The sequence below is a fragment of the Sinohyriopsis cumingii genome, chromosome 7 (assembly GCF_028554795.1).
Source record: "Sinohyriopsis cumingii isolate HCF-2022 chromosome 7, ASM2855479v2, whole genome shotgun sequence".
NCBI lineage: Eukaryota > Metazoa > Mollusca > Bivalvia > Unionida > Unionidae > Sinohyriopsis > Sinohyriopsis cumingii.
In genome coordinates this window covers 59,185,495-59,206,126 of record NC_142967.1, presented here as the reverse complement: position 1 = coordinate 59,206,126, position 20,632 = coordinate 59,185,495, and the positions used below count along the sequence as shown (strand labels likewise).

Genomic DNA, 20,632 nt, shown 5'->3' with positions numbered 1-20,632 from the left:
AATATAAAAGTCAGTCATACATTTAGTATAAAAATAATACTTTTATTATTTTATACTACTGTATGACTGACATTTAAATTGTAAGCAAGGATGCAAGCCCTTTTGGTTTTACACTCCTTTGTACACATGTACTCGGGTATTTCTTAATGTTATATTTTATGTATCAAATAAATGCTATTTTATTATCTGATGTTTCATAAAAATTGAGCTATACGTGAATTCATATCATTAATAAGTTATTTAATATAGACCAAGTTAATTTTGATGTTTTTACAGTAGCTTGTGCCGAGCCATGCCCCATAGGACACTCTAATGGTTCTAACAAGCCGATTCTTCCACCGTGTACTCTGATAACCTGGGTCACAGAAAAGTTAACGGAAACGTCAGTGATTTGTTTTGTGATTATTTCAATAGGAAATTTCTTTTATAAACTTTGAAATGACACGATCAGAACATTTAAAAGGCTGCAAATAAGCAAAATTTTCCATTGCCAAGAATATACACGTGTAAAACAGTGCAAAACTGCTACACAAACAAACACGACTGGATTAGGCAGTTTCTTACGGATTTATTAAATTTTATGTACAGTACATGTTTTTTTTTTTTTTACTGATAATGTACATATGCATAGGAAACGGGGTTGGGGTGAAACCTCCATAATAATTTGTCTAATACGTAACCTGTTCGACTGTTCAGTTGGCGTTTGAATTTTGGCGGACACTAGACAAATGTTCAATGTTACCCCGCGTATTTCTTTGATGCCAGACATTCAACGTCGGTGGACAATATTTTATTAAACACGTTAATATTATTAATCCTTTATGGTTTCTGCGTGGATTAAACATAGGCCGTTTTATAGAATATGGGGAGGGGTGCGTCAAGCGTACGTACGCGGGGGGGGGGGGGGGTCAAGCTTTGCCAGATTTTTGCGTACGTACTAAATGGATTGTGCGAATGTTAGGCATGGAAGAAAACGATATAGTTTATGTAATTCTCCAATTTTTCTGGAAAATGACTTTAGAGTTTATTTGGCCAAAAGGACTGTGCATCAGTGTTTATTCTTTTCCCGGATATGTGGCTATGTATTTGTTTTACAATTTTATAGTGGGGTTTTATAAGTTTGTGAATAAAGGAGTTGCATCATATGTTTATGGAACATAGGATTCATTTTAGGGCAAAAGTTTTATTTCCTTTATATATTTGTAAACTGTGTATTTTGGGGAGAGAAACATTTCACCTTTTTACGGATTACTTTATTAAACATTAACCACGATCAGTATGCAAGTTATTAACTCTATTCTTTGACAGCTGTTAAAGTTTAATGGGTAGTCTGGTTATACGAGACCTTAATTCTGAATTGTTTCGTTTTATGAACAGTGAAATGAACCTTAATATGTTCAAATACAAGGAGCCTGTTGGGTCAAAATAAGATTAAAACTCACTGTGAGAAAATAAGTTGAAGATGTTTTAAAATTTAAAAAATACAACAAAGCAACATGAACAAGTGCAAAATAGAAATGATGTCTATTTGACAATAATGGGGATGCTTGACATTCAACATTTACACAAAATATTTAAGTCCAAATTGCTCATGTGATAACTCACATGAGAAAATCCAACTTTGAATAAATTTGAAATAAGTGTTTAATCAGAATCAAAGTCCAAGTTTCTCACGTGAGAAATTAGAACTCTGCCTTATTTTCAAACATGTTTGTATGTAATGGAAAAGAATGTTTTCTAAGTTCTACTTTCTCATGTGAAAATTTAGATTCTCACGTGAGCAAAATCTGCTCATGTGAGAATCAGGTTAGTTTTTCCTTGGCTCACAAGATCTAACAAACTGCACACATGAGCCTGCAAAATCTACCCAATTTGCATACATTTCTAACAAGGTTCTCATGTGCAGCTTATGAGCAGCTCATGTGAACTGGTGAGATTTTTCTGTACAGGTTGTGAATACTGAGGCCATATATATCATTGTTCTTATCATACAAGCAGTGGTGAGAATCAGGTAATAGCTGCATCAACAATTTAGGTTGCTGTGTTAAAGTGTTTGAAAGTCAGATATCTACTGCATTAGCTGAAACTCAAAATATAACCATATGTCTTAAGTTATTCTAGTAATTCTGTTATTCCCATGTAAGCAGTAAACTCCATCATAGTACCCTCCTTTATAAGCTGGACACCAGATTCAGTGGAATAGAAAACCCAGATGACACTCAATACAGTTTGAATAAATTTGGCAGAAAACATCTTAACATGAAAACCTTTTGATTTTTTACAGCTGATATCAATGCTCCATCAAATATGGCTACCAATACTAAAATCAGGAAGATCAACATTTCTTCTCCAAAACTGCATATCAGAATTTTATCATATTTGTCAGCAAGCAACCTGGCATAAATCTCTTTAAAATTTGTACAAATGATATCAATTTACCATCAAACATGACTGCAAATACTAAAAATAGAGACAATAGGCAGAGAGAGGATGATTATTTCACCAGCATTTCTTTCCATGATAGTCTCCCCATCTTAAAAAATTAAATCATCTTCATGCTGCCCATGTACCAGATCCCCATAGGGAGAAGGCTCCAATTATTCGTTATTGAATGTGACAAGAAAGGCCATGACAACATGTGGACCAGAAACTGGTTTACAACGGATTCAGTGCACAACCTTCAGGGTTCCCTCAGTGACAGATGAGCTACTCAGCAGCAGGGAAGTCGTACAGACCAGGTGGCACAGACTAAAATAACCCTCCCAAACAAACTTTATCCGTAGAAGCCTCAGATTTCAAAAATAACGCCTCCTGCGCAAATTAATCCGCAAAATTTCGACCCGAAGTGCATTTTCAGGCATAAAAAAAAACAGCATTTTTTTGGGGGGGGGGGTATTGTAAAATTTGTGTGTGATTGCAATGAAAGGTTGCAGATGCTAATTTTATCTCACAATAAAACAATATCATTGAAAATAAGATGAGTCGGAAAACTAGCACAGTTGGAGAACCTCATTCTGCCAGATTAGCGCGAGAGCAATTAGCGGCATTAAAGAAGTTCATTCCGACGAAGCGATTATTTAAGAGAAATGTTCGTGGTTACGAAGATATGCAACATGGAATTTCAGAAACTTCGGCAAAATGGTTGAAGCCAGTAACCGGAACAATTGAGCAGGTTGTATATGGTGACGAAAAAGATCCAGATACCAGAAAACGTGGAATTTTTCGTGCGTTGAAAGGTATTGAGGATCAATCACAAACATTACCCGAGCGATTAGCAATAGCAGCAGCGGCGCAACAACTTGCAATTGCTGATGGAGGACAACCTGGAGGAAAAAAACCTGGAGGAGGAAAACCTTTAATGATAAAAGGAAAGTTCAATATTGAGAATTTAAGAGAAAATTTTACCGAGGAGGGATGGGAGATGATATCGCGACCTCTCTCGGCACTGTATACTATAGAACAAATTGGTGATTTTGCGGAAAATTATTTTAGCGATCGAAATGAATATTTGACTCCAATAGGAAAAAAAAGATATGGGACTCGTGATAATTGGTACAGCATGGTATATAAAGTTTATACGGGAAAAACACATGTGAGTGTAGTAACGGATCCACGTTACAGAAGATTTTTAGAAGCGGCAAGAGATACACAAAGATTTAATAAGCAAGTGGCGGAAGAAAGAAAACAACAGGAGAAGGAAGAAAAAAATCTAGAGAAAGAAAGAAAACAACAGGAGAAGAAGGAAAAAACTAAAAAACGAGGAAGAAAAGCAGCACCACAGGAAGATATTCAACTACAGGAGCCAATATTTCAACCAGAGGAATTAGGAGCTAGACCAAAGGAAGATATTCCACCACAGAAAAAAGAAAGAAAATCAAGAAAGAAAAAAGATCAGAGTGATGAACCAATAATTGTACCTAAATACATATACGATGAATCTGGTTCGTTTATTCCTGATCCTAGTTTACCTGCTGATAATTATTTGGATGAAGATAACATACATGCAATTCGTGAAGATGATGTTGCGAGAGTTGTAATTGCTTCAAAAACTGATTTGAAAACTAAAAAAATTTATTGGAAAAAAGATATTAATGTTGATAAAGTCAACGATCTTGTTTGGCATGCGATAGTTTATTTTGGTAGTTTAGGAAAACCAATAAGATACAAAGATGATGATTTTTCACAATTTTTGTTGGATGTTATTAGATATCAGGTAAGGGGAGATGTAGAAATTTCAACACCCAAATTTGAGGGTTCGCCACCTAAAAGTAAAAGTTCGTCACCCAAAAGTAAAAGTTCGTCACCTAAAGATAAAGGTTCACCGCCTAAAAGTGATAGTCCTGAATCATTCCCTTTTGAACCTCACCACTCTCCTCTTCTCTCTCCCACATTATATCCAAGGGAACCTTCTGCATTCCCCTCTTGGCGACCCCCACCTGTGGAACCAACGCCGTCAAACTACAGGGGTCCCACTGAAAAACCATTAAGATGGGGAATTGACCCCGGGGAGGGTAAAACACTTAGGGGCGGTTCTCCTTCACCTCCACCAGAAATATATTTACCACTGACGTCGTCGTCTAGTTCGTCAGGAGAAATATTTGAGGATCTAGAAAAAAAAACAGGAAGTGGATATTCAGTTTGTCCCGATAGTGTTGTCAACGATGTATCTCGCCTTGAAGTATTAATCGGAGGAAAGCGAGCCGGAAATAACTCCCGTGAGATAGTCAACGAAGCATCAGATATTTGTCAGCGGTTATTCCGTGGTGGTATCATCAATTCTCACATTTATAAAGAGTTTGTCGATGAACTCATCGATTAAATCAACACAATTGAAATAATATGATTATTCATAAACATCAACGCAGACCTAATCAGGTCCGCATAGTAAACTCTCGATTGCCAGTATACAAATATATTCACGGTAATGGATTCGGCGATATCGTTGGAAGTCTTGTCACGCGAGTAATACCTAAAATTGGACCCGTGATTAAGCAATTTGGGTTGAAAGCGATAGGAAAGATCGGCGAGACTGCCATTTCTGGTATCGGTAATTTGGCCAGTAAAGGCTTCAACGCTATCAAAAATAAAATATTAAGTTTAGTACGTAAAAAGCAACCTGTTAAATTACCTAGCACCAGAGAAATGCCACCTGAAGTTAGTAAGGCCATAAATGATGCGGCAAATAAAAAAATAAATGATCTAGCACAGGAAGCTGCTATAACAAATCTAGCGCAGGAAGTTGCTAATACAAATCTAGCGCAGAATGTTGCTAGGACAAATCTAGCAAATACAAGTTTTGTTTCAGGTGATGGTCTTCGTTTTAGACGATATCATTAATAATAAATGTTCTCACAAGTGTCAAATGAAGTATTTGACATGGACGAGCCAGTAGGTAGGGATACATCAGTGCGAGATTTCCAGTATTTCTCGTACGAGGTAGTTGAGCCAGATTCAAGAAATCGAAAGGAAATACAAGTCCACGATACAACAAGATATTTTCTTCCATCTGAGGCGTATATCGAATTTGTTGGAAGGCTTGTTAGGACAAACGATACCAATTTTGGAGCAGATTTTGAAGTTGGGTTTGTTAATAATGGAATTATGGCACTATTCAAGAGCTTCACTTACATGATCGACGGAAAGGAGATCGAATCAATCACAAATAACGTTGATATAGCAACGACGATTATAGGATTAGCAAGATACTCTGATGATTTTACCAGATCGGCCGGTCCTAGCATGATGTTTGCGAAGGATAACTATGATCATCCTGGTAATAAACAATTTATCAAGAGACAACCAACTGATCGCCAAAATCCTGCTGTTCTCAATAATGGTGTTGAAGATATGATAATTGACCTTGATCCCAATTACAACCTTGGATTTGCCACACGAAATAAAATGTTAAAAGAAGCCGAACGAAGATTTTCCTGTGCAATTCCGTTATCTCATATTTTTGGATTTTGCAGACATTTCAGAAAAGTTATTTACGGAGCGAAGCATACGATAGTTTTTGTTCGAGATTCCAATGATGATAGAGCCATCTGGCGAGATGCAAGTGTAGATCCCCTTGATATCGGCAAAGTTGTCCTTGAAAGAATTACCTTGTGGATGCCAGCAATAACACCGTCGATGATCATAGAAGAAAAATTATTGTCATTTATGAATCAAGGTGGAAAATCCATTATGTCTTGGCTGACAACGATGACCGACTCCCTCGATGTTAATATTAACGGAATATTTACCTGGCGAATTGCTTCACAGCAGGGATCCTCCGCGCCAAGACATATCTTTGTTGTTCTCCAAAACATGAATAGAAATGATCAGGAACATAGTCATATGATATTTGATCAATTCGAGGCAACAAACGTTTCGCTGAGAATAAACGGTCAACAAGAACCAACTGAAGAAATAGCTATCAATTTTGAAAATTATTCCACGGCGCGCGCGTATCATCGCTTGCTAAGTTTCATGGGTCGCGATCAAAATATTGATACTGGATTGCAAATATCACAACTGGATTTTAATAATCTTTATCCCATCTATTATTTTTCCTTGGAACATCTCGATTTGGTAAAGCAGTCGGTCGTCGATATTCATTTTAAGGCCAGAATTAACACAAGGGGAAATAATGCAAGAGCAATTGCAGTAATTCTCAGCGATAGAACAATGATCCTAGAAGGTATTAGTGGAAGAATGAGAGTCATCGACGCGCCCGTAGAAAACATGTGATAAATTCTAAATTTAGATTAAGTGATTATTAATATGCCATACGATCACGTCAGCGTAACTCTGACCCCCGGTCAGGTGAAAAAACTTCAATCGGCAACAACAGCACGACGAGGTTTAAGTTTAACCTTAAAAAATAATCAACTTCACGGTGGACCTAACAAACTATCGTTAACTAAAAATCAACACGGACATTTCACCAGAGCCAGATCAGCAAATACTGGTATTCGCCTGAATCTCTCAATAGGAGCAATCAGAGATATGATCAAAGTAGGTGGTATTTTTCCTTTATTCGCCGCTATTCCAGGATTAATAGCTGCAGCGGCCCCCATGATTGCAAAGGCAGTAGGATTAGGTGCACTTGGTGGGATGGGTACCGTATTAGGAAAAAAGATCGTCGGAGGAAGATATCGCAAAAAAAAGGGAGGGATATTCCCTCTTCTCCCCCTTCTCACAAAATTGATGCAGCCGCAACAAGGATCAGGCCTTTACCTAAGACGACCCCCGTACGGATCCGGTCTAAGTCGAGCCTACCAGCCTCAAATTTAGATTTAATAAGTGAAGCAAAAAAAAAGAAAATAAAATTTTTCAGGGGCGTATTTATGCGAGATCAACTACCGGATAAACCAAATCTCACCGAGACAGGAATAATAAATCTTGATAAAAATTCTGGTCCTGGCACTCACTGGGTTGCTTACGCGATTAATCCTCGCGAAGTTATTTACTTCGACTCATATGGATTAGCACCGCCAAATGAATTTATCAAATATGTGTCAAAACTAAAACTTCCGGTTTGGTATTCAACACTTCCAACACAAACATTAGCAGATCCACCAATATGCGGTCCAGAGTCAATTAACGTCCTTGATGCAATTTCAAAATCATCCAATCCTTATCGCAAAATTTTATTTGAATATACCGTAGATAAATATCATGGTTGACATTTACGGTAGGTCTCTCTTTAGGAAAGAAAAAAAAGACGCAGTCGACATTGATACATCAAAATTCGCAACCAAGAGTGATATTAACAATCTTTTATCGCTGTCAGAAGTGGATCCCGGCGAAGTTGCTGTATTTCAAAATACAGAAGGGCGATTACAAACTAGCAACGTCAAAATAACTGATATAATCAAGCGAGACGAATACCACGATCACATTAGTCAGTTTACTCGCCAATCGGAGATGGTATTAAAATCTATTGCTGATATCGCCGATATTATAGCAAAGTTACCCCTGAAGGCCGATAAAGCATTACACGACGATCTTCAGGACAGAATGACAAAAAGACTTAACAGGCTAAATAACGACCTTAAAAAATTTGAAGATGCTTTAGCTAAATTTAGCAAAAAATTTGACGAGAACATAAAAACATCCAGCGATACTTCCTCCGCCGCAAACGAACTAGCAAATAAAAAAACCGATCAAGAATCACATGACGATCTTAGCGAGAAAATAAAAAAAATCAACGAGGAAATTACTAATATTCTTGCCGAAATTAACGAAGTAAATATCTCGATGAGTCAGAAAATCGATAAAACATCAATCGACGATCTCAACAAAAAAATAAAAAAAATCAACGAGGAAATTACTAATATTCTTGCCAAAATTAACGAAGTAAATATCTCGATTGGTCAGAAACCATCAATCGACGATCTCAACAAAAAAATCAACGAGGAAATTATTAAACTCGGTAATGTTGTTGTTCCTGAATTTACCAAGGGGATTAACGTGATGCAAGGACAAATAAAATCCATCAACGATGAAATTAACGTGGTACATGAATTAGCGCGTCAAAAGGTCGATACATCAATGTACGACGAAAAAATTGACAAAAAAGTCGATATAACATCACACGACGATCTCAGAGAAATTGTGAGAGAAATACACGCGGATGTTTCAACAATGCGAAGTTTGAACAATAAATTTTTCGACACAGCCACAAAAATTGATAATTTAAAAGAAACAATAGTTAGGGAACATATTGGATTATTAAAAAATATTAAATTTCCACCAGAGGTAGGAACATATAATCTTACTTGTTCAATACCGTTTGTGGTGTCCGGTCTGGGGGGAGTGAAAATGTGGACCCCCGAGGAAAATTTATTCAACTTCTCTGTGCCAATTACTGGGTTATATCGAATATATATTCTATCAAGGATAAAATTTAAGATAACAATGAAAAAGAATGAATGGTACCATAACTTCAATGAATCTTCCGGGTATTTAAGTATTTTACTAACTAAAAATATCGACGAAACATTTACGTTAGAACCACCAGATAGAACCACCATGAGATCGGTGAAGTATTTTGTAATTTTCGAATATGTTTATCAAACAAACGCAATTGATTGGATAAACTAATTAATAAATGACCGCATCGGATTACCGCTACAATCAGGCGCGATCATGGCAGGATTCGTTAAAAAAACAACTTGACGATTATCAGATAAAAATAAATAAATACCAGCGCAAATTAGTTACTATTGACGTTGCCGTGTATGCAGTATCAGCCGTAGTCGCCGGTGCAGGAATAATTCTATCCGCGGTAACAATGATAGCGCCAATCGTAGCAACAATAATAATATCGTCAACAACAACAATCGCGGGTGTTCTTAATATCATCGCGAAAAAAATCTCATCGTGCACAAGTGAAAAATTATCATCGTACAAAAGTAAACTAACTAAGATCAGTGACGCGTACTCGAAGTTATCATTGTTACTTTCTGAGAGTCTCAACGATGGTATTATATCCGATCTAGAATTTTCTTCAATGATTAGTATTTACTCGGAGATTGAACAAATGAATATTAATAATGTCCGAGCTAGCCCAGATCGTGACAAACACAACACCACCAACAACAACGTTAATATCGCTAAGTTCAACGAAACCCGAGTTTAGTATTAATTTCTCAACACCAATTAGCGTTAATGAAATTGCGTTAACACAATTGCGCGTCTACAATAGCTGGCCTAATGTTAGATCAAAATCATTCGGTAATTTGATGCCAAATAATTCACTTGTTTTTGCAAATAAAAATAAACCCGATGGAACACCCGATTGGATCGTCGTTGGTATACCAACCGGTAGTTACGAAATTGATCAGCTGAATAATGAGTTTACCACTAGAATATCAAATTTAACCGGCGATGCTACTCCGGGAATAAAGATATCTTCACATGATCCAACACTATCGTCAATGATAGAAGTGAAATCACCGTACGTGGTAGATATTTACCAATCATCGATCAGGAATATATTAGGTTGGCCCGAGGTCGCACCTCTGATAAAACCAAAAAAATCGGATGTTATTATTCCAGGTTGGTATGATGAAACCCTTCCAGAACTACCGGAACCAAAAAAATCGGATTTTACAACCGACGAAGGATGGTATGGAGATATCAAACACAAACCTTTGATCCACAGCGCCATCAATCTCATGAATAATCACAAATTTAACCTGGTAATGTTCGCTTTCACTTTTATTAACGAAAGAATTCTCTCATGGCTGCCTCTTCCTAAAATCCCCCCAGATGTGAAAATCTTCGACGCTACCCACATTAACAGGATAATAGCCCCCATAGACGGTATCTTGGTAAGAAGAACCCTCGACGAGTTTATTCAAGAACACGAATTACAATTAAATTTATTGCGCGGATCATTTCATGAATGCATCCTAAATAAATCTGGTTCATGTAGCGAAATTATAAAGCACGTGAAAATTTTAAATCAACTTGCGAATGATATTGAATATTATCATGATATGTTTATTCGGGCGATAGTCGACGATATATCAATTGCCGAGTATGTTCTTCCTATTAGCAAATTCGAGTTGATCAAGAACTCGGGTGAGAAACAAAAATTCATGAGAGTATTTGAATTAACCGAGGAAACACTGCCAAATTTCAAATTTCCCAATTCTGATTTTGATGCGATGAGAAAATCCGTCACTGATACCATTGATGATTTATTTCCGAAATTACATGCCGCATGGACCAAAAAAATACATTCAGAATTGATTCTTAAACACAATAACGATCCTGACAAAGGTGGACGACATATATCGCCGGATATCGTTAATATAACGGAAGTTATCGCGATTTATCTTCACGCGGATGTTGTCGAGGGTAGTTACAATGTTGATGCGTCAGAGTCAAATCAAGCCCATCAGGGTTTTATATTGTATTCATTTTCACCTAGCGCATCTCCTGGTTATTTGATAATCAAGGAGCCAATGAATCCGTTTTACCTGCGATGTCATAATCGATTTTTGTCAAGAATAAATTTCAAACTAACGGATCAAAAAGGAAATTTACTTGATATACGCGGGGAAACTGTGAGTATCAATCTTTTGGTGAAATCATAAATGAGTGTCAGAAATTTTTAAATCTGTCTCCGTAAGAAAAATGGGCGAAAAAAATAAATAAAAACCAGGGGAAATTTCAAAATTAATCTTTTTTTTTGTTTTGCAGAAATTATTCAGGAATTGGATGATTCCCTAATTTTACTTTCATCGACAAGTTTTTTCAACTGTCTGACACGTGAGTTTGTAATTTTTCGTGATTCATACGCGTCTGATAAAGTCGATCTAGCATTTTCTACCAACATCGATAATTTAACAAAATCCTCGATACGATCATCGCTGACTGTCGCAAGTGATTGATATATCGCAATCTGGATTTTCTTTATTAATTTATATTCGGACGGCAGTGTGTATTTATATTCAAGTTTTCCTTGAACAATCGTTTCAAATTCAGATCGAATTTTATTTGTGTCTAACTCCGATGGAAGATTTATCTTTTTCTTCAGATCATCAATCGCTGCAATGATGTCGTTTATTATTTCTTCGTCCATTATATTAATTTTGTAGTATTTAATTATTCTTCGTCGTCGTCATCATCATGATCTTCGTCATAATGATCTTCGTCATCATTGAATATTATTGGTACATAAGAGAATCTGATCCACTCGCCGAGATTGTAGGAAAATGTTCTGTGAATTATTCCCTCCGCTGCTCGCCACACCGATATTACATTAATTTCATAATACTTTGCAGCAGCATTTATCGACTCAAATATAATTTTTTCATTTGTTTCTAGATTTATCGACTCAACTGATTTGGCATATTTCGGATGCCTTCCAGAATTACCTGAGGAACAATTTTCACTTTGAGTCACAGCTCGAAGATTGGAAAGTTTGTTGTTGAGTTTATTTCCATCGATATGATCTATAACCAAATTATCATTGATGAGTCCATGAAAACATTCGAATGTAAATCGATGAACGAAGTAATGTGTGCTTCTTCGTATATTATTTTTATTGATTGTAAATCTGAGATATCCATTCATATCAACAAAACCAACAAAATTCTTTGTTCTGATGTGTCTGACATTTCCATCCTTGGATGCTTCGTAACCATCAATGATGGGATGTGATTTATATTCACTCATGGGAATCGTTGATTTCATTTCCATATATAATATTTTATAAGTCTAAATCATAATTTGCTTTGAAACGATTAATATAATCTTCTTCACAAGAAATTACTGATAAAGATTTCTTTTCATAATATCTTCGTAACTCACGATATTTCTTTCCACCACAAGAAAAACACAATCGAGTCTTTCCTCGAATGCCAACTTGGCAAACTAAGCATCGTTGTGGTCCTTTGTTACCTCGTCGAACTTCGTATATATGAGCGCCGCAATATTCACCTCTGCAGGATTTGTCACATGACTTTGTTGATCCAACTATTATCCATTTGCATTGCATATTATAATTTAAACATTTGTCTAAAATATAATAATGGATTTATTTGATCTTGATGAGGCAGAATATATCATTCCTGAAGTAGATCGTGCAAAGAAAGAATTTTTCGATGATGGAGCGATTCATACCTGGTCGACGTGGAAAACTAACTTCGTTGATGCTACGATGAATTTGGAGCGAGCGAAGAAGATAATCGAACATATAAAATCTGAACACAAAGAGGAGCGATTTATCTTTGGAATAAAATTTATCGCACAAATGCCCGATGAAACTTGGATTATTCGTGATAAACGAGATCCAGTACGTGGCGGTAAGAAAAATGTTGTTCTTGATAAGAATTCGAAACCAGGATTGTTATTAGGGATTGATGGTCCTTATTACGTTAGAGCTTATCCTTCTAGTGCTGTAGTGTATGGAATTTATCGGCTGAATAATAATCCTGATGCGAAAAATTTACCTGCGATGAAAGAATCTCCGATGATAAATTGCGTGGCTGAACGCGTTATCGAGCATATGAAAAACGCTCGTCGTGGATCTGGTCTGACTCAATTAAGACTGGATAAAATTAATTTATGGGCAAGGACGGTTACTGATGGTGCATCGATTGATGATGTTGCTGCGCTGAGCAAGAAACTTAAATTTCCTATTACGGTTAAAACGTTATCGGGTGAAATATTATATTCGTCACCGTATAAGTCTCGAGGAACACCAATCGAAATTGTTGATCATAATTCACATGCGTGGAGTCAGTCGGTAATGATATTCCCGCGAGATCGTGTTGTTAAGTTTTATCCCGTGGAATCTGGGAAAGACAATTCCGATGCAATGTTTAGGTATATCAAACTATTAGCCAAGTCCGATCCAATATCGATTTGGTTATTCTCCAGCGAAGAAAGATACGATCAATTTATCTTGCCACGCGGAGATATTTACCGAGATGAAATATTACACGAAGCGATGAAAAATATCGCGGAGAAGTATTCGTCAAATCCAGATCAGTTACTGACAAATTGTTTTACTGTTCCGTCTGTTGCTGCTCATGCTGCCAGAGAGAGAAATTCGTGGAAACCTACAAGAAATGAATTTCTTAATGATATTCAACTTAGCTGTATCGAATACGGCCATGGAGGATTATGGAATACCAAGTATTATTTCGAAGATATGATTTCCGTTGATATGAGCGCATGCTATCCTGGAAGTTTCCTTGGGTATGGCGATTGTGCAGATTACTTTGCTAAATTCGGTCATCCCACCAACGAGATGACTAGAGTTGCAATTAACGGACCGTTACCTGATTTTGTCATGACAGGATTCGCTCATGTTACTTCGTTTGAACTTGCTGAAAATTTGCATAAGATTTGCTATATTTGGTTTGGTCGGCATTTATCTCAGCGAAGATGGGTCCCTACGGTATTGTTGAGATATATGCTGGATTCGTCGATGTTGATATCGCTGATGGTGAGTGAAGCGATTATATCGTATAGAAAGCAGACCGAGGTGTGGTTGCCGACAGATTGTGAAAACGCGAAAGATATTGGAAGAAAAATAATTGGTAAATTTACTCAAGGAGGATCAGTTGATCATAAACATCGCCACGCTAGGTTATTTATCAATGATGCCGAGATGGATTTTATTATTGCTGATACAGTATCGCGCGGAATATTCTGCAACAGAGAAAATATTATTATTGATGGAACGAAGTTGGGTACCGTGATAACTTATCTTGATGGAGAGTCAGCGCAGTATACTCATTTAAGATCATCGATGCTAGCTTATGTGAGTATCAATCTGCTATCAATGATAAATAAATTTGCCGATATCGCGGTAAGGGTTGCAACGGATTCGTTTTATATCGATAAGAAATATCAGTGCAGGCTGGAAAATTTAATCACCGATGGTTCCTGGGGAACCTGGAGAATAAAGAACGAGGATATTCTAGATTATTGCGAAGACGCTGATGTGGAAGATTGCGATAAATTTCATAAAGATAAATATGATGAAGTATCAACAGCAGCATCTGCGTTTGATCCGATTTCACGAAATAAATTTGTTTACATGAATGGTCCTGGCGGTAGTGGTAAAACAACACGAGCAATAAACTTATTTTCAAATTCTGATATGATCGTGTTAACTCCAACTCACAGACTAGCAAGAGAAATAAAGCAGCGTGGTGTTAATTCTTGTACTTATCACAGTTATTTCAAATATAGTGGTGGATTGTGGGATCCGGCTCGAATGGGAAACAAGTACGTTAATAAGATTATAATATTTGATGAAATTTGCACAGTAAATTTAGTTATACTAAAATCATTTCTGAATTGGCTGAAGGAAAAAAATACCGCAGTAATAATGTGCGGCGATCACGGCCAACCTGATCCTATTGATGGCGAATCTCCTCATAGATGGCTTAGAAATTTTGTGGATTATTATGAAGAGATTGATGCTGATTATAGATCTAATGATATTTTACTGACCGAGTTTAAAAAAATGATTCGGTTGCAACCTAATAAGTTTCAATGTGATGTGATGAGAAAAATAATTGACGAGACTTCGATGGATAATTTTCTAACTTTGTGGCGTCCAGATCATTTGATTGTTGCTAGTAGAAAAATTGTTCGCGATGCTATTCAGGAAATACTATTCAAACTTCATTGTGAGAAATTTCCAACATTGCAGGTTCCGTTGTGCTACAGGCCAGCTGATACTAGGAAACAAAATATTAATGTTACTTTGCCATGTGGAGAAGAAAAAATAATGGTTTTAAATGATATTATTTTCGTTGATATTAATCTTGTCAATGATGCGATAAATGCCGAAAAATCACCATGGAAACTCGGATACGCAGCAACGATACATTCATCACAAGGATTAACAGTAGATGGTCAAGTCTGGATTGTCGATGATAGAATTTCCTGGTCAAATTTAGTTTATCTGGCCGTGTCTCGAGTAAGAAAATTATCTCAGTTAGGTAGAATTAAATTTCACATTAACGACGATGGTGGTAATTGAGTATCCTTTGGTATTATTTGTAATTCTTCTTTGGTAAATCCGCGTTGTGGCGCTAGTGAATCTAGAAAATAAATCGCTGGCCTTCCTGATGATCTTGTTACAGCTGATATTTTATGTGTCGTAACACTCCAGTTTGGATCAGTTGCTCTTTTTCTGCCACCCTCGGCTTCTCCTTCCTTATACAAATACCTTACAATAACGCTACCTAGCACAGGTGGAATAGTAGAATCTCGCTTTAGTGGTATTTTTGTCTTTGTAATTGCAATTGCGGGTTTCATTGATATTGTTCGTGTTACTTCGTTATTTAGCGCATTAATCACGTGAGGTAATCTTGTTACCCAATCGTGAGATCGTTTATCTTGAATAAATTCTCTCGCGTACTGATATCCGAATAATCGTTCTGCAAGAGTTTTATTGAATCTCTCAACGATAGCTTGATTGTGATGAACACCTACAATACCGCGACGGATTTTAACATTATTCTTTTTCATCAGTGAAGTAACCGCGCCAAGAAATTCTCGACCTGGATCAACCTGGAGAAGCTTCGGCCATGTTAATGGAGATCGTGAATAAATTTTCTCAAATGCTTTTGCTATTTCCGTTGCTGTTTTATTCGATAATGGTTCTGCTTCCTTGTACCTACTTGCAATATCAACAACCGTCAGAACATATTTGTATATAACTCCGTCAACGGTATCGTAAGGAAGAAACATAAGATCAGCCTGATGGACTTCATTAGGGACACTGACAGAGAAACTCGCATATGATATTTTCTTAGGCGGAGGAAGATAAATTTGCCAAACTGCTTGTCTCGATAGCCACGATTCAGCGACAGATTGCTTTACTTTTGCTGCCTTAGCAAGTTTGGCTATTGCTGATTTTCCTCGCCAAAATCCTCGCGGAGAATAATATATTTGCTCCATTATAAATTACCAGCACCTAGTACTAATTTACCTTTCATTGCTCCTTTTATCAACCAAGTTGCCAATTTCTCTTTGAAATTTTTATCAGGAATAGCATCTATTGCGTGAATTAATTTAATATCAGCGAGATGTCTTTGTTGTAAATCTCCGCTGCGATATGCAAGATCGTGATAGTAGCATGCGTTATCGATAGCGTTTACTGGATCCTCGCCAGGATTTGGTTGATTATTATCGTTAAGTCTTATATCTAGCCTTGTACCAGGTCCGCAGTAATTATATCCTGGTAAATGTTTCTCTCCGGGATATTTCGCCCAAGGAGCTCCAGGCAGATTTGTTAAGGAGGTTGCGATGTCTCCTCCGGTTCTACTTTTTTTTTTACAAATCTAAACTTGATTGTCTTGCAAACTTCACATTCACCTTTGATTGCATTCCTGTTGTTGCGCGTAACGACTTCGATTGGATTTAGCGTAGCAGTTCGAGTGCGACACTTAACACAATATGAATCCATAATATTCTAATAACATGAATGTAATTGATTTTTCAGCCACGAAAAAACGCGAGCAAGTAAAACACATCGAGGCATTACCGAATTCGATAAGGATGATAATCATTGGACCATCTGGTTCTGGAAAAACGCAATTGTTGTTGAATTTGATAATGAGATGGTTGAAATGGGATAAATTATATTTGGTTGCGCCATCCGTTGATGATCAGCGATGTTATCAAGTACTAAAGGAATTTAGCGATAATACTGAGGATGGCACAATAGAATTTATAACGGATATCAATGAAGCTCCATCAGTGGAAAGTTTAGACGGTGATACTAATAATCTTGTTGTTTTCGATGATGTGATGCTGGATAAACAAACTAACCCAGCTAGGATATTCTCGCGTGGCCGACACAAGAACACCGATGTGATTTACGTAACGCAGCGATATACGCAAATTCCAAAGGTGATTAGAGATAATTGTAATATTTTATCGGTATTTAATGGTGTTGATACTCACACGCTGAGGAATATTCATCAAACTTGGTGCAACGGCGACATGGATATAAATAAGTTTAAAAATTTCTTCAGTCACGCTCAGGCAACACCACACGGTTTTGTCACGATTAATCTTCATGATCCTCGTAGTAGATATCGAGTTGGTCTTGATCAGATTTACTCATAAAATTAGTATCCGCAGTCGGAATTTGCAATCGCAAATAAATTTTACTACCCCCCCCAAAAAATGCTGTTTTTTTTTTATGCCTGAAAATGCACTTCGGGTCGAAATTTTGCGGATTAATTTGCGCAGGAGGCGTTATTTTTGAAATCTGAGGCTTCTACGGATAAAGTTTGTTTGGGAGGGTTATTTTAGTCTGTGCCACCTGGTCTGTACGACTTCCCTGCTGCTGCTACTCTTTGCCTTGTCATCGACCTAAACACACTCAATAAATTCATTCATGCCCTTGGTTCATGATAAAAACACCAAGATTGGTTCAAAATGGCATCCATGAGCAGTCTATACAGTCAGCATGGACATGAATGGTACATAACTTCATGTCTCCATTCATACAGCTTCTGGGAATTTTCCTGATATTTTCTATAATGAAACCATTTACCAATTTAGAATACTCCCAGTTGGACTCATCATCAGTCCCAGGGGTTTCACTTTATTGATGGACCAGGAAATGGCCCATGCTGGACCACCTCCATGGTAGCAACATCAGTTACCTAGACTACATTTTACAAAACATCAGATTGGTTATATATTGGAGTAGGACATGGCATGACTTGTTACTCTCCTTCTCAAAGTTTATTTCCTTGTCAACAAGGACAATTCCAACCTTGTGCCACCCTTACATTCTGTTCAGCTTGATCTGAAGTTCAACCCTTTCTAAATAGAGAGTATGTCTCCCACAGGAACAAGCACTGAACAAGTACTGAAAATCAGTACAATGGCTTGCTTCCTTGCTCATATGGGATGATCTACCTGCCCAAGAATTCCTTTGCCTGCTGGATTTGCTCAATGCAGCAATGGACCTCTTAGTCCAAAGCTGACTATTTGTGTGCCCATTACATAAAATACTGCTGCTTAAATGGAGGCTGAGTCCATGCCCATTGGACCAAATTCTTAGAATTTGCACAAATATGAGGTTCCATCTTGAAACCTCACTTGGCTCATGTTGGGCATACCTCTGCAGTACCTACAGAAATCACAATCTACATGGATGCAACCATACAGGACTGGGGAGCACACCTCCCACAATCATACCAGGAAGCCAGTGGAGCATGGCCCTCTCAGGATTGCCATTTACATTTAAACATTCTCAAGATGAAAGCCATTCAAAAGCTTTTCATTTTTCTGGCAGGATAAACATGGGATGGGAGTTCTCAGTCTGTTTGACAACTCCATTATCATGATTTGTCTCAAACAGCAAGGTGGAACCAAGTCTCCAGACCTTTGCATTCTTGTTTAGGATTTTTTAAATTGGCATCTTCAATGACAAATCCATGTTCATGTTTGCCATATTCTGGGCAGTCTAAATGTATTAGCAAACTCAATGTCCTGGATGAATCAACTAAATTACAAATGGAGTGTTTTCTCTTCATTCTTCAGTTTTCACTCAAATATGTGCCCAGTGGGACCTATTTGCAATGAGGTGGAATGCAAAACTTCCAAAATTTGTCTCACCATTCTCGTATCTGATGGCCTGGGCAGTCATTGCTCTTTCTGTTGATTGGAATGGTCTGGATGCACGCATTTACCCTCCAACACCTCTGACTCTAGTGCTTCGGATAGCTGTATAGTCAAAAGTGTTTGCCTTTACAGGGTTCATACAGAATTCTGAATGATAAATTCAAAGACTTTTTTCAAACTTTCAGAGACCACAAACATAGATTTCCAAGACCTATTTTCGCTAACATTTTGTATAAAAGTTATGTTATATGAGAAAACAATGGATGCAAAATACTACAATGTTGTTTAATGATGAAATGAAACTGAACGGGTCATCAGAAGAAAGAAACCAGGAAAACTTGACTACATCTGAATCTAACAACCTTGGACTATTTTATTTGTGATATGGAAAGAAATTAAAATGTTTGGGTTTATTTCAATTTTCAAAGACTTTTAAAGACCTCAGAGTAATCTGCTCAATTTTGCCAAACTTTCAAGGCCTTGAAAATCCTACCTCATTTTTCCCAAACTGTTAAAGACCTTCAAAGACCATATGAACCCTGCTTTATCAATCACTGCCATCTCACTTCTGTCCACGTGAGTTTAAATCTCATGCTCATCTAATGTGGGTATGTGAGAAAGCTTGCCAGTAGCTTCCTGTGGGTTGTTGGTTCTTATCAGGGTTTTTCCAGGTTCTACCTCCACTAGTTATACTGATTGCCATGTATAAGTTATTTGTGTACTGAAAAATGGCATTAAACCCACAACAACTACAACAACAACCTCTGATTCCAGAGGGGATACAGAAAGCATGAGAATCAGAGTGTCACCTCATCCTGATTATTCCATTTGAATAGGAAAATCATGGATCAATGACCTCGTCAATCTCGCAAAAGAAATCTCCAGGAATCGAGAGTGACACTCATTTGTTCAGGCAACCGTGATGGCCAGTGTTTTGTCCCAACCCAAAATTGCTGAACCTGCAGATCTAGATTTGTTAAATTAGCCTACAGGTACAAACAGTTCTGTCTTTGTGTGTGTGTGTTGAATTTTTTAATGTAGTTTTAGCAATTTTAGTCATATAGCAAAGATGTCTGCAGTGTAGCAGTTTATATTGATGTCTAGCACTGGGACTTCATTATCCTGACACAAGGATTACCAGTCCTAACACTAATCTCTTAATGCTGAGCACCAAGTGAGGCAGATGTTTGTACCATTTTTATAAGTCTTTGGCTTGAACCTGCAACCTCCTGCATCCGAGGTGGATGCGCTAACCACTTAGGCCACTTGATTGGTCCAGACGCAGTTCTCACAACCAGTGGTGGAGAAATCACTCAAGCAAGATGGTGCTTCACTTTCAAAGCATACAAAGGCAAATAAAATATCTTCACACAGTGGTGTTCCCAAGAACACATTATACCACTGCAGGCATCAATACCTCCAGAAGCTTACTTTCTGCTGTAGTTGTAATGCAAGATCATCATTGAAGAGAGGCTATCAGACAGAACAAAAACCTATTTGATCTTCAGTACGATTTTGA

At 37.3% G+C, this 20,632-nt stretch overlaps 1 protein-coding gene across 3 annotated transcripts in view; it reads left to right on the top strand.

Moving 5' to 3' along the window:
* The window catches only part of LOC149795338 (uncharacterized), a 252,889-nt gene that overhangs the window by 142,999 nt on the left and 89,258 nt on the right, over positions 1-20,632 (top strand). The window lies entirely within an intron of this gene.